The sequence below is a fragment of the Panthera tigris genome, chromosome E2 (assembly GCF_018350195.1).
Source record: "Panthera tigris isolate Pti1 chromosome E2, P.tigris_Pti1_mat1.1, whole genome shotgun sequence".
In the NCBI taxonomy this organism is placed as follows: Eukaryota; Metazoa; Chordata; class Mammalia; order Carnivora; family Felidae; genus Panthera; species Panthera tigris.
In genome coordinates this window covers 25,517,069-25,533,377 of record NC_056674.1, presented here as the reverse complement: position 1 = coordinate 25,533,377, position 16,309 = coordinate 25,517,069, and the positions used below count along the sequence as shown (strand labels likewise).

The 16,309-nt window shown below is 37.8% G+C and overlaps 1 protein-coding gene and 1 long non-coding RNA gene across 2 annotated transcripts in view; one reads left to right on the top strand and one right to left on the bottom strand.

Moving 5' to 3' along the window:
• Window positions 1–16,309, top strand: part of ITFG1 (integrin alpha FG-GAP repeat containing 1) — a 342,370-nt gene that overhangs the window by 46,911 nt on the left and 279,150 nt on the right. The window lies entirely within an intron of this gene.
• Window positions 4,173–7,577, bottom strand: LOC122234200. Its single transcript, XR_006211977.1, has 3 exons — window positions 6,952–7,577; window positions 6,690–6,760; window positions 4,173–5,619 (listed from the first exon to the last, which is right to left on the bottom strand). It is a non-coding gene; the product is annotated as an uncharacterized LOC122234200 (long non-coding RNA).

The following is a 16,309-nucleotide window of genomic DNA, read 5'->3' as shown; positions in this document are numbered from 1 at the left end:
ATTTATTGAACACTTAAATGAATGTGGCCCTATTCTAAGCAGCTTAAGTATTATTTATTTAGTAAGTATTCACTTATTTGAACCTTACAACAACCTAATGGATCAAATTCTATTAATAAACTCACTATTATGAAACCAACATAGAGAGGTTAAGTAATTTCCCCAAAGTCACACCATGGAACCCAAGGAAGACTCTCTGCCTCTAAACATTATACATTTATATAACCATGTAGAGCTGTATTCTTAGCATTGTTGTGATCCTAAACCCCTTTGAGAATCTAGGGAAAGTTATGGAACCTCTGTGAAGAAAAATGCACATAAAAATAAAAGGTTTTGCTCATGAGCACCCTGACCCTATCTGTAAACTCCCTAGAAGGACCCCAGTGAAGAAGGAAATAATACACCTCATTTTACATAGTGACATTTAAACATTACAGACATATAATGCAGAAAACAAAGTCCCATATTACCTGAACCCTTAGATATTAACATTGTTATTGCTTTGGTCTGTGTTCACCACATTGTTTTTCTAAGCATATTTTATGCACAAAAGTGACTATATGAGATTTCTTTTGTGTTTTTTTTAATGATGTAAGAACTATATTAAAATCTAAATTCTCTATTCATCAGAAAATATCATTAAAATAAAATTAAGATATTTCCAACATACGTGACCAAGCATGATTGAGTTCCAAACTAAAGAATTTCTATAAATCAAGAAAAAAGACAGCTTACTAGAAAAATAGGCAAAAATACTGAGAGGCTTATCACAAAAGAACAAAAAGACTAGCAAATGTACATATTGGATGTCTGTAGAAATCAGAGAGGGGGACCTGAGTGGCTCAGTTGGTTGAGCATCCGACTCTTGGTTTTGGCTCAGGTCATGATATCACGGTTTGTGGGTTTGAGCCCTGCATCAGGCTCTTTGCTGACAGTGGTGCAGAGCCTCCTTGGGATTCTCTCTCTCCTTCTGTGTCTGCCCTTCCCCCGCACATGTGTGCTCTTTTTCTCAAACTTCTAAACAATCAGAGAAATTAAAATGAAAACCGTAACATTTTACACTCATCTGATCTGCAAAAATTATTGAGATTTCCCTCATTGCATAGTGAAAAAATTGCTATACACATTAACATGAATAAATCTCAGAATTAGTTCAGCAAAAAAAATGTCCAAGGAGAGATTTTAGGTAGATTTCAAAACTATGCAAAACCTTTATGGAGAAGGAGGAAGAAAAGATTCAGCAGAGATTTGCTGGATTTGAGTGGCAAAAGAGTGATCATTTTGTTGAGGGAGCAGAAGATATTTGAGTGTTTATTATGTGTATTTGATTGTTTATTATCTCACGAACTGTAAGATCATGACCTGAGCCTAAATCAAGAGTTGGATGCTTAACTGCTTGAGCCACACAGGTGCCCCAAGTGTTTATTATTCATTCTATCTTTGGTAGATTTTATTTGTATGACTTATTTCACAGTTTTAAAAATGATTGCCAAAAATGAGGGTCCAACTATATATACCATTTTCACAATTCTTTTTTTCACTTAATTTCTTAGAAACCTTTCTTCTATCTCAGTACTTTAGATTACTTCATCTACATCATAGCTGAATTATTTTTGTGTGAATATGTAATTCTTTTAACATGTTAAGTCTTGCCACTAAACATAGATTGGAAAGAATGCCAGTAATAAATGCTGCTTACTAAACCTTCTGGTTTGTGAAGGGATTCTCTGTGTTCATGTGGATTTTGCATATTGTCTGTAAATACCACTACCATCAATGGATTTAAGGCTTTTACTTTGTTGATTTAAAATTTAAATTTTATGTAGTCATGAAGACAGTATGATACTGACACAAGAACAGACACTCAGATCAATGGAACAGAATAGAGAACCCAGAAATGGACCCACAAACATATGGCCAACTAATCTTTGGCAAAGCAGGAAAAAATAGCTAATGAATAAAGACAGTCTCTTCAGCAAATGGTACTAGGAAAACTGGACAGCAACATGCAGAAAAATGAACCTAGACCACTATCTTACACCATACACAAAAATAAATTCAAAATGGATGAAAGATCTCCACATAAGACAGGAAACCAAACTCCTAGAGGAGAAATCAGGCAAAAACCTGGTCAACGGACCTCGGCCGCAGCAACTTCTTACTCAACACATCTCCGGAGGCAAAGGAAACAAAAGCAAAAATGAACTATTGGGACCTCATCAAAATAAAAAGCTTCTGCACAGCGAAGGAAACAATCAGCAAAACTAAAAGGCAGCCTACGGAATGGGAGAAGATATTTGCAAATGACATATCAGATAAAGTTTAGTATCCGAAATCTAGAAAGAACTTACCAAACTCAACACCCAAAAAGCAAATAATCCAATGAAGAAATGGGCAAAGACATGAATAGACACTTTTCCAAAGAAGACATCCAGATGGCTAACAGACACATGAACAAATGCTTCACATCACTCATCATCAGGGAAATACAAATCAAAACTACAATGAGCTACCACCTGTCAGAATGAACTCAGGCAACAATAGATGTTGGCGAGGATGCACAGAAAGAGGATCTCTTTTGCACTGCTGGTGGGAATGCACATTGGTACACCCACTGTGGAAAACAGTGTGGAGGTTCCTCAAAAAATTAGAAAGAACTACCCTACAGACCCAGCAATTGCACTACTAGATATTTATCCAAGGGATACAGGTGTGCTGTTTCAAAGGGGCACATGTACCCCAATGTTTATAGCAGCACTATCAACAATAGCCAAAGTATGGAAAGAGCCCAAATGTCCATCAATGGATAAATGGATAAAGAAGATGTGGTATATGTGTATACGACAGAGTATTACTCAGCAATCAAAAAGAATGAAATCTTGCCATTTGCAACTATGTGGATGGAGCTAGAGGGTATTATGCTAAGTGAAATTAGTCAGTCAGAGAAAGACAAAACTCATATGACTTTACTCATATGAGGACTTCAAGATACAAAACAGATGAACATAAGGGAAGGGAAGCAAAAATAATATAAAAACAGGGAGAGGGACAAAACATAAGAGACTCTTAAATATGGAGAACAAACAGAGGGTTGCTGGAGGGGTGGGGGAGGGGAGATGGGCTAAGTGGGTCAGGAGCATTAAGGAATCTACTCCTGAAATCATAATTGCATCATATGCTAACTAACTTGGGTGTAAATTAAACAGTAAATAATTTTTTTTAAATGCTTGATAAGTAAAACAAAAAAAGTATTAAATTTTAATAAAGTAAAAAAATAATATAAATTTTGTTGGTTTAAAGTTTACTTTTTAAAATTTTTTAATGTATATTTTTGAGAGAGAGAGAGGGAGAGGGAGGATGAGTGGGGAGGGCCAGAGAGAGAGGGAGACACAGAATCCAAAGCAGGCTCCAGGCTCTGAACTGTCAGCACAGAGCCCAAAGCGGGGCTCCAACTCATGAACCGCGAGATCATGACCTGAGCTGAAGTCGGATTCTTAACCAACTGAGCCACCCAGGCGCCCCTAAAGTTTATTTAAACTTCAAGTAAACACATGCTATAATGCCAGTGTACTGTTGTATGTAGCACTAAATCTTCTTTTGGCTTACTTAATAGAGCATTCTACATTTAGCACTGACTTCTTGTTTTCTTTTCCCAAATTTTTATTCTGGAAGTTTTCAAGCATGTACAACATATTTAGAAGACTATTAGAGTTAGAATACTCTTAGCCTAGATTGAACAATATTGAACATTTTGCTATATTTTAACATATATACACTCATTCATATATACATAAATAAAGTTTTCCTGAACTAATTGAATGTGAGTTGATGTTCTCATATACAACCATGATACTGTTATTACATCTAAGAAAATTAGTAGTTATTCCATGATGTCATTTAATAATCCATCTATATTCACATTTTACAGTTGTTTCAAAAACACCTTCATGGGGCGCCTGGGTGGCTCAGTCGGTTAAGTGTCCGACTTCAGCTCAGGTCACAATCTCATGGTCCGTGAGTTCAAGCCCCGCGTCGGACTCTGGGCTGATGGCTCAGAGCCTGGAGCCTGCTTCCGATTCTGTGTCTCCCTCTCTCTCTGCCCCTCCCCCGTTCATGCTCTGTCTCTCTCTGTCTCAAAAATAAATAAACTTAAAAACAAAAACAAAAACACCTTCATAACTACCTTTCTTTCTTTCCTATTTAGGATCCAATCAAAACTCACATATGTAGTTATTTTACTTTCTCTTAATCTAGCTACCACCTTGCCCCTCCCCTTTTTTTAATGATACTAACTTTCTAAATAGTCCACACCACTTGTATTACAGTATGCCCCACATTCTGTATTTATCTGGTTGCTTCCACATGGTGTTTAACTTTTGTACACCAACTTCTTATTGTAAAAAAATGGAAGGTACTCCAGTAAGCTCAGTGTGCTTTGACAAAGATGAACTTTTTTTGTAATTATGAAGAGAAAAGTAAAAATGCTATCAATACCACAAATGTTATCTTTAAAAAAAAAAGAAAGCAAGAAAGAAAAAGAAGGATCAAATGTAATGAGTGCTTATTATATTAGTTGTATTTCCATAGAGGGAGCAGTGTATTGGCCATAACCACTTTGTAGAGACTCTTCTCAAGTTCAATATATATATCAAACATTTTTAAGTTATCTTTTTCCTTACTATATTAGTACAATATATTATTTATTATATGGAAATAGCAACATGGAATTTCTTCCTTTGATTCAAATGGTTCTTGGTATTTGTTGCATGAAGTATGATTTTTTTCCTGTGCATTAACAACACAATTATATTTCAGTATGTGAGATATGTTGTAATCTGTTCATTGATCCTGTGCAAAGGTGTTTGATAGTCATGTTTTATGGTTCTAGAAATAAAAACATAATCTCCTTATATCCATGATCAATTAAGTCATTTAAATCATTAACTGATAAATTTACCCTATAAAAGCTGTTAAGATTAGACAAGATAATTGAAGTCATTTCTCCATTTGATACCATATTTCAGACATTTATAATCATAGGTTAAGTGAACGTTATTAAACAACCATGCACAATGGCTATGAGTGGCCAGAGCCAGGGTTCTATAGGGAGCGGTGTCTTGGCATCCAATGAGGTTGATCTTTGGGTTTTTCCCCTCACAGCCTTGGTTTTGGTCAAGTCTTTGTTAGTCTTTGAGACTGTCTCCCATTTGTAAAACTAGGGATTGTATCACCTAGCTTGAGGCAGTGGCTTTAGAGTGTTTCTGACTGAGAACGATAGTAAGAAAACATTTTACATCATAACCTGTATACACATAGTTGTACCATGTATACTTATAGGTATATACCTATACATGTAATAAACATTTTTACATAACAGATTTCACCCATACCGTGTGTGGTACACTTTATTTTAAAATGTTAATGAAATTGATTTCATGACCCAATAAAAGGTAATGGCCCTTGGTTGAAAACACTAAAGATTCAATTAGTTTCAGATTCTACTACCAAAATGATTCTACCGTTTTGGTCATTCAGTTAGCAAACATATCTTGAGCAGTTATCACATACCTGTGTGAACAGAACTGGCAGTCCCTAGCTTTTTGTTGTTTCCTGTAGCCCCTTGCGGAAGAGAGAAAATACACAAGAAAATGGGTCATTGTGAACTATCAACTAAACCACAAAGAAACACCTGGGCATGGTGTTTCATGTGGGTATGTGAAAGAATACCAGGGGGGATCAGCTTTATAATGGGCATAGGAGGCTGCAGAATGAGTGTATGGCTCAAACTGGAGAGAAAGGACAAAGGAAACCAGAGCAAGAGTGAGGGACGGCTTCAGTGAGGCTCTTGAAACTTGTCTTGACTAGACAAATTTGAAAACTGTGCTTTCAGTCGTGTCTCCTGAGGTCACTGATTTTTTGTAAATGATCCTCTTATAATTAAGCACATAAATAATTACTTCACAAAACACTTTCCCAAATGATTTTAATCTTTAACTGTCTGTTCTATTTAATAACCATCCCCATAGGTCAACACCCCCACCTCATTTCAGGCACCAGTCCCCGAGTCATACCTACTGCTTATCTCCCAGAATTCCTACCACAATCCCCTGTCCTTTTGATTCTGATTTAATCTCTAGGCACTATCTGACACAACTTTTCTATCTTTATAATATTTGCTTTCTTAAATGGGCTTGCTTTCCTTTTAGAACCCACTATGGGCTCCTCTTTGTCTCTCTGACTCATAGATGTTGGGTAAGGCTCAGGATTTTGTCCTCAGCCCTCTTCCCTTTTTACACTAAACACTCTTCTTGGGCACTTTATTGATTGTTTGTTCACTTCCTTGGCTTAAATCAGTTACATTAGTTATGCCCCCAACTCCCAAATTTATGTCTCCTATCCTGATCTCTCTTACAGATTTTACCATTCCTGTAATTCACAGGCATTTCAAACTCCACATGCCCCAAATAGAACATGTTATATTACCTTCCAAACCTCCTCATTCTGCTTTGCTTTCTATCTTGTCTCCCTGGTGGTCAAGCTATTTACAAGAATCATTCTTATTCCCTCTCTTTCTCACTCTTACTTCCAGTTACCAAATCCTCCTGACTTTGCCTCCTAACAGCCTTTTGAAACCACTATTTCACCTACCCAGGTTTACACCATATTATATTATATCTTACTTACTATACCTTAACAGCCTTCCAACTTGGTCTCATAGTCACCAGTGTCCTTCTCTCAAGTCCAGTGTTCAGATAAAATCCTAAAGTAGAGATTTGATCTTAATCACACCCTTATTAAAATCTCTTAGTGACACCTCATAACCATCAGGAAGAATTTTGTGCTCCTGATCACAGCACCCAAGGGCCTCCCTAGTCTAGTCCCTGCTGTGTGTTACCGCCATCTGAGCTCTCTCTAAACCCCCTCTTTGTGTTCCTGCCACATGGAACTTACATGCTATTTCTTCTGCCCAAAACACTCTGAACTCCCATGCCTCTGTTCAACTGGCTGACTTTTACATATCCTTCAGCTCTCAACTGAGCGCTCCCTTTTTTGGGGGGAAGCTGTCTCTGACCCCCAGTGTAACAGCTAATACTCTGTCATAATTGCTTGTTTACTTGTCCTTTTCCTGTAGGAGATTGTCAGCTCTTAACAAGAGTTGTCTGCTCTGTTTATCGTTTTAGCCCCAGCTCCTGACACAGGGCTTGTGCCTAGCAATTGCCTATTTGAATGATGAAGGAAAGAATGAAAGTGAGAAAAATCCATAAAGGCAGACAGTGTCGCATTGTGTTTAAGAATACAGGCTTTGGAGTCCAGTAGGTCTGGGTTTTAATCCTGCCTTTACCACTGACCACCTGAACAAATTATTTCACATAAGCTTCAAACCCCCCAAATGAGGATGTTAACATTTCCTACATTGTAGGGTAAGGGATAAAATTAGAGAACACATGAAGAGTATCTACCATAGTGCCTGTAGCATAACAAATACAGGATAAGGTAGACTTCAACCTGCATTACAAAACTGTAATCATCAAGACGGTATGGTACTGGCACAAGAACAGACACTCAGATCAGTGGAACAGGATAGAGAACCCAGAAATGGACCCTTAAATGTATGGCCAACTGATCTTTGGCAAAGCAGGAAAGAATATCCAATAGAATAAAGACCGTCTCTTCAGCAAGTGGTGCTGGGAAAACTGGACAGCGATATGCAGAAGAATGAACCTGGACCACTTTCTTACACCATACACAAAAATAAATTCAAAATGGATGAAAGACCTAAATGTAAGACAGGAAGCCATCAAAATCCCCAAGGAGAAATTAGGCAAAAACCTCTTTGATCTTAGCCACAGCAACTTCTTACTCAACACATCTGCGGAGGCAAGGGGAACAAAAGCAAAAATGAACTATTGGGACCTCATCAAAATAAAAAGCTTCTGCACAGCGAAGGAAACAATCAACAAAACTAAAAGGCAACCAACAGAATGGGAGAAGATATTTGCAGATAAAGGGTTAGTATCCAAAATCTATAAAGAACTTATCAAACTCAACACCCAAAAAGCAAATAATCCAGTGAAGAAATGGGCAAAATACATGAATAGACACTTCTCCAAAGAAGACATCCAGATGGCCAACTGACATATGAAAAATGCTCTACATCACTCATCATCAGGGAAACACAAGTCAAAACCACACTGAGCTACCACCTCACACCTGTCAGAATGGCTAACATTAACAACTCAGGCAACAACAGATGTTGGCGAGGATGCGGAGAAAGAGGATCTCTTTTGCATTGTTGGTGGGAAAACACTATGGAGGTTTCTCAAAAAACTAAAAATAGAACTACCCTACGACCCAGCAATTGCACTACTAGGTATTTATCCACAGGATACAGGTGTGCTATTTCGAAGGGACATATGCACCCCAATGTTATAGCAGCACTATCAACAATAGCCAAAGTATGGAAGTGTGGAAAGAGCCCAAATGTCCATCGATGGATGAATGGATAAAGAAGATGTGGTGTGTGTGTGTGTGTGTGTGTGTGTGTGTGTGTGTGTGTGTATGATGGAGTATTACTCAGTAATCAAAAAGAATGAAATCTTGCCATTTGCAACTATGTGGATGGAACTGGAGGATACTATTGTAAGTGAAATTCGTCAGTCAGAGAAAGACAAATATCATGGCTTCACTCATATGAGGACTTTAAGAGACAAAACAGATGAACATAAGGGAAGGGAAACAAAAATAATATAAAAACAGGGAGGGGGACAAAACATCAGAGACTCTTAAATATGGAGAACAGAGGGTTACTGGTGGGGTTGTGGGAGGGGGATGGGCTAAACGGGTAAGGGGCATTAAGGAATCTACTCCTGAAATCATTGTTGCACTATATGCTAACTAATTTGGATGTAAATTTTTAAAAAATAAAATAAAATAACAGTGTTTTTCTTACAGAAGAAAAGTGAATTGTAGCTCTCTGTTAAAATCCACCTACCAGTATTATTGCATTTAATTTTTATTTCATGTTCATTGGACTTATTATCTATAATTTTGTTATACAGATTAATTTACTTGCACTTTGGTAACATGTCTTATATTCTTTGCAATGTCAGAGTAGCCCTAGCCCTCAAAATTTGATCTGTGCATAGGGAAACTCTTATCTGAGCTATGAAAATTATAGGGAGAATAGCTCTCTCTCCTTCCTGATGTGGAAAGTTCCATTGTAAATTTTATTTAGTCTGATGCATACATGTAGTTTGAAAAATTGGGCTTCTCTTTCTGATTAATGTTCACCAAAACATTGTCTGGTAAACAAGCTCTCCGTAAGTATGGAAAGAGCACCATTGAAATCATATTAGCTCTTAAATGTCACTAAGGCTCCATTTGGTGCACTGAGAAGGAATAAGTGACACTTTGGCATTATGGCTATCATTGTGCCAGCAGATTAAATTCTTTACCTGTCAGAAAGGATCTGATTTATTTGGGGTCATTATTGCCTTAGTAACCTTATTTGGTGTCTAGTTTATTTTCAGGGAGAGGAATAGAAACAGCAACCTGAATCAAGGTAATATTTTGTTCTTAGAAACAGATTGCCTTGGTTATGTTCAGCCTTTTATAAATTACCATCATTATAGAACGTAACTGAAGTGAGCCAAACAGCTTACCAAAGAGCTAAAAAATTTAGGAAGCTTGAGTTAGTGATTTTCTTCTTGAAGAGAAGGAATTAAAATGAAGAATAGTGACCCATGTTTTAGCTTTCGTATTTCCAAAATTGAGCAGTACAGTTTGCAGTCAATTTTTCAGGAAGTATTTGCATATTTCTTATATTAATTAAGGCCTTTTTTTCTTTTCCCTCATCATGCTTCCTGCCATTTTTTGTTCCTCAGCACCTCTAACTAAACATTGGAAATGACGAAAGAGGAAATAAAGCTTTTTCACATTTTCTCTATTTTTAGTAGGTATAGGTGGTGGGGTGGTGGTTTAAAGTTTGAACTTCAGGCTAGCCTGCTGTGTGTGCCTGGTCAACTGTGGGACATAGTGTCTCTCCTGTCAAGGATGTGAGACCTCACTGAAGTGTTACGGTTAGAGTCATGCTTACAAAGTGCTTGTAAACTGAAAAGAAATTACTGTCAAGGCCCCAGTCATGCAAACCTCCCAAGTCAGTGATACTGTGTCATTGTTTTTTCTCAGAGACCTGGAGTAGCTCCTCTTTGTCCTCTAAGTTAGACGCTGGTTCCCTAGGGTGCATGCTGTGTAGCCCTCGCCTCAGATCCAGCTTTAATCCCGGAGTTCCCCTGCTGCTGTCCTGCACTGAGCATGCACTAGTTTTCCTCATTGCCATGCCTTTGCCTATGCTCTTTCTCCTACCTCACAGTTTCTCAACCATAGTGTTATTGACATATGGAGCTGGTTAATCCTCTGTTGTGAGGAGCCGTCATGTGCACTGTAGGAGGTTTAGCAGTATTCCTGGTCTCTACCTCTAAATACCAGTAGTAATAAAAAAAAAAAAAAATATCTTCAGACTTCACCATACGTCCCCTGGGAAGCAAATGACATGCACAAATTATGTCTGCCCTAAATTTCTGCACATTTATTCCTTTGAGGCTTCTGCCACCTAGCTATACCAACCATCTTCCATTTTTCATGGCTAACACCTAACAGTTTGCTAGTTTACTGGAGGTATAATGCCTCCCAGACAGTTACCTAAGTGTTGCCATAATTTCAGATGATTTCATGGTCCACAGAGATGACCCCAACCCAGCATCATAACCTTCCCACCTCAGCTACTTCAGTTAACTCCCTGTACCTTGCAGGTACCAGAAAATATACTGTCCCAAGAGTCACTAATCATATGTCCCACTCTCCCACTACCACCTCCTGCCCTTCTAGGCTGCCTGCCTAAGTGCCCTCCCTTCAACATTTCTTGTATCTTACTGAGATCTCTGCTGCTTTATATCCACCCATCCCCCTCTCACTTCCACCTCCCTCCCTGTCCATGATACATCGTTACAGTCTCTTGCAAATACCCTTAATTTATATCATTTCTAACATTCCAACACTCTAATCCTGGCCAAACCCAGTTATTTCTCCAAGAAAAACATTAAATCATTGAGTTGGGGGGTCTGTTCTTGATCTCAATCAGACATTCTAAAGTCAAGCCCTCATTTTATTCTCTCATATTTCCTGAACTTTTTCTTCACTCTGTCACAGTTTAAAATTGGTCTCTTGTCATCCTGATACATGGCAGGTGATCTGTCCTGTTCCTCTCGCCTTCCTCCTCCCTGCCTCCAACTACCTTGGGAGAAGAAAGCCATGCACACATTTCAACAACCGCCAACAGCTGTACCTGTTCCATTTTGGCAATGTATTTGCTCTGAATGGCTTCAATGACAAATATAGACCTCCCCCCACAGACGCCCATATTCTTAAGAAAATAAAAAGAGACCGTTGAACGTTTTCTGCTACTATCAAGCAGGCTGAACAAAATATTCTTTGGATAACTGAGTAGATGTAAATTGGGTCATCAGATATCTAAAACATTAGGCAGTCTTTTACCAGGAGACGGATATGACATTTAGTAGCAGATTATGTTCCATGGTTTGATGTTTCTTCACACCTGCTTTCTGAATATAGATGTGTTCTTAATCTGATATCCAGGATCACATACTGCTGACGATAGACACAGCGCAGTAATATTGTATTTTCTACATAAATGGAAGGAAGTTTATGAAACTCAGGTTTTTTGGACAACATTATGAAATTGGGTATTTATATTATTAATAGAACTTTAGAAATTTCATTTTAAAGCAGTGTTTGGTACCCTTAGATACTCAGCTCTTACTATACAATAATGAAAATAAAATTACATGTTTTGCTCTATTATACAGTGCTTGTGAAGTAGTCAGGTACCCTAAACAGTGATTCTTAATTATCTGAAGATGTCTTTCAATCTTTGTCTGTAATTGACAAAATTGTGCTGCCATTTTAACTTTTCCTAGTTACCTTTTCATTGGTTTAGATTGTAACATAGACTTTTTTTTTTTTTAAGATTATTTCTCTATTTTGGGAGAGAGAAGGAGAGAGAGAATCCCAAGTGGGCTCTGCATAAGCAGCTCAGAGCCCCACGTGGGTCTCGAACTTGCAAACCATGAGACCATGACCTGAGCTGAAACCAAGAGTCAGACACTCAATTGACTGAGCCACCCACACACCCCTATAGTATAGACTTTTAAAACAAGTTTGTTCAGGGTGCCTGGGTGGCTTAGTCAGTCGAGCGACCTACTTAGGCTCAGGTCATGATCTCACGGTTTGTGAGTTCAAGTCCCCCATCGGGCTCTGTGCTGACCGCTCAGAGCCTAGAGCCTGCTTCTGATTCTGTGTCTCCCTCTCTCTCTTCCCCTCCCCCACTCATGCTCTCTCTCTGTCTCAGAAATAAAACATTTAAAAAATTTAAAGAAATAAAACAAGTTTCTTTACTTGGGCACTTCACTAGTGTCTTTTACACTTCATGGCATCTCCAAGCCTCACATATTATGCCAAAAAACTTAAATGATTGTGGTAGTTCATCATGTTTTAATATCCTGTGTAGTAATGTACATTAAGTACCTAAAATTTTTTGAACTGTCATCTACTTATATTCAACATGAACTAAGTCAGTTTCTATCCATTATAGTTGGTGTACTATGAACTTAAAGGCTATTAATTAACATTGGGGTGCCTGAGTGGCTCAGTCAGTTAAGCGTCCGACTTCGACTCAGTCATGATCTCATGGTTTGTGAGTTTGAGCCCCGCATCTGTCTCTGGGCTGGCAGCTCGGAGCCTGGAGTCGGCTTCGGATTCTGTGTCTCCCTCTGTCTGCCCCTCCTCTTCTTGCACTCTGTCTCTGGCATTGTCTCTAAAATAAATAAACATTAAAAAAAACATGTTTAAAAAAAGGCTATTAACATTAAATGTCATGGGCCTTGAAACTGTTACATTGGTACAGTTAAGAAGATTTTAAAATTAACATTTAAATTAAGTCACTTAAAAATGTTTTGACCAAGAAGTATACATTTATCTTTGTAGAAATTGTCTATACTCATAATGGATTCTGCATATTGTATATTAACAAGTAAAACAGAAATGCCCAAAAGGAAATATTTAGTTGCACCATGGCTGCCTTTTCCCCAAAACGAAGACAGCCAGTTTTCCATTGATGTTTTGTGGAAAGCTACCCGAAATTATGGAGTAAGAAGAAACTGTAATTTTTATTGACTGAAGAATACATTGCACTCTTCTAGCACAAAGATCTTGGTATCATTCATGTCAGTTGGGTGCTTTGAAAATACTTGAGAATGCTTTTAGTATCCATGTTTAGAAATACAAAGTAATTAAAATGTATGGTGAAATAAAGTATATAGCATTACTTTTTACAAATTAAGAGGCCATCGTTTTTTTCTTTTTTAATATGATTTTTGAAAGAACTTAAATTACAGTGCTTCTGGCAAATAATAGGACCTAGCCCTTCCACTCTAGGAAAACACATAGTGCCTGGGACACAGCATCTGGTCAGCATTCTCAAAGACAGTGTTTTTTGGTTTTCTCCTTCCACCCCACCCCCCATGGCCTAAGGCGCAAAAAATTTTTGTTTCTGAAATAAACTCTAGAATCAGTCTTTGCAGGTGAGTCATAACAGATTTAAAACAAAGCAGTCAGGAGAGCAGAGCATGCTGAGATAGTACTGTTGACTCCGGAGAGTTTTGCAAGCTATCAGCTGACGTAAAAGTATTTATTAATTCCAAACAATTTTTAAATGGTGATCTGTTGAAAGGATCAATAGATGCAGAAAAGCTTTTGACAAAATACAGCATCCTTTCTTGATAAAGCCCTCAAACAGTAGGGATAGAAGGAATATATCTCAACATTATAAAAGCCACATATATGAAAAGCCCATGGCTAATATCATCTTCAGTGGGGAAAAACTGAAAGCTTTCCCCTGAAGGTCAGGAACACAACAGGGATGTCCACCCTTACCACTGTCGTGCAACATAGTACTGGAGGTCCTAACTTCAGCAGTCAAACAACAAAAAGAAATAAATGGCATACAAATTGCAAAGAAGTCCAACTTCTACTCTTCACAGATGTCATGATATTCAACCTGGAAAACCCGAAACCACCAAAAACCTGCTATAACTGGTATGTGAATTCAGCAAAGTTGCAGGATATAAAATCAACATCAGTTGCATCAGTTGCATTTCTATACACCAATAATTTCTGTATACCAATAATGAAGCAGAGAAACAGAAATCAAGGAATTGATCCCATTTACAATTGCACCAGAAACCTTAAGATACCTAGGAATAAATCTAACCAAAGATGCAAAAGATCTGTATGCTGAAAACTATAGAAAGCTTATGAAAGAAATTGAAGAAGACACAAAAAAAGGTAGAAACATTCCATGCTCATGGATTGGAAGAACAAATATTGTTAAAATGTAAATACTACCCAAAGCAATCTACATATTCAGTGCAATACCTATTAAAATCACACCAGCATTCTTCACAGAGATAGAACAAACAATCCTAAAATTTGTATGGAACCAGAAAAGACCCTGAATAGCCAGATTAATGTTGAAAAAGAAAACCCAAGCGGGAGGGATCACAATTCTGGACTTTAAGCTGTATTACAAAGCTGTAATCATCAAGACAGTATGGTACTGGCACAAAAACAGATATATAGATCAGTGGAACAGAATAGAGAACTCAGAAATGGACCCACAAATGTATGGCCATTTAATCTTTGACAAACTAGGAAAGAGTATCCACTGGAAAAAAGACAGTCTCTTCAACAAATGGTGTTGGGAGAACTGGACAGTGAGAAGAATGTACCTGGACCACTTTCTAACACCATACACAAAAATAAACTCAAAATGGATGAAAGACCTAAATGTCAGGCAGGAAACCTTCAAAATCCTAGAGGAGAAAGAAGGCAACAACCTTTTTGACCTCAGCCACAGCAACTTCTTAGTAGACATGTCGCAGATGACAAGGGAAACAAAAGCAAAAATGAACTTTTGGGACCTCATCAAGATAAAAAGCTTCTACACAGCGTAGGAAACAACAAAACTTGAAGGAAAGTGATGGAATGGGAGAAGATATTTGCAAACGACATATCAGATAAAGGGTTAGTATCCAAAATCTATAAAGAACTTAAACTCAACACCCAAAAAGCAAATAATCCAGTGAAGAAATGGGCAAAAGACATGAATATACATTTCTCCAAAGAAGACATCCAGATGGCCAACCAACACATGAAAAAATGCTCCACATCACTCATCATCAGGGAAATACAAATCAAAACCACAATGAGCTACCACCTCACACCTGTCAGAATGGCTAAAATGAACAACCCAGGAACCAACAGATATTGGTGAAGACGCGGAGAAAGAGGATCTCTTTTGCACTGTTGGTGGGAATGCAAACTGGTACAACCACTCTGGAAAAGAGTATGATGGTTCCTCAAAAACTTAAAAATAGAACTACTCTATGACCCAGCAATTGCGCTACTAAATATTTATCCAAAGGATACAAAACTCCTGATTCAAAGGGACACATGCACCCAATGTTTATAGCAGTGCTATGAACAATAGCCAAATTATTGAAAGAGCCCAAACATCCATCGACTGATGAATGGATAAAGAAGATTTGGTGAGTACACACATGTATACACACACACACACACACACACACACACACACATGCTCACTTACACACAAACAATGGAATACTACTTGGCATTCAAATAGAATGAAATTGTGCTATTTGCAGCAACATGGATGGAACTAAAATATGATGGAACTAAAAATAATCAGACATAGAAAGACAACATGATTTCACTTATCTGTGGAATTTAAGGAACACAACAGATGAACATAGGGGAAGGGAAAGACAAATAAGATAAAACCAGAGAGAGAGGCAAACCATGAGTGACTCTTAAATATAGAGAACAAACTAGGGGTTGCTAGAGGGGAGGTTTGTTGGGGGGAGGGGTGCTAAATGGGTGATGGGCATTAAGGAGAGCACTTGTTGGGTTGAGTACTGGGAGTTATATGTAAGGGATGAGTCACTGGGTTCTACTCCTGAAATCAATACTATACTGTATGTTAACTAAATTAAATTGAAAGAAATAAATTTAAAATCAAAAAATAAAAATAAATAAAATGATGACCTGAATGCCAAACTCATGCATACTGTTTTTTCCTTAAAACCAGCATGGAATATATCTGCAAGACAGCACATTTATATCTTACTTTTAAATGTATTTGTCCTCTTAA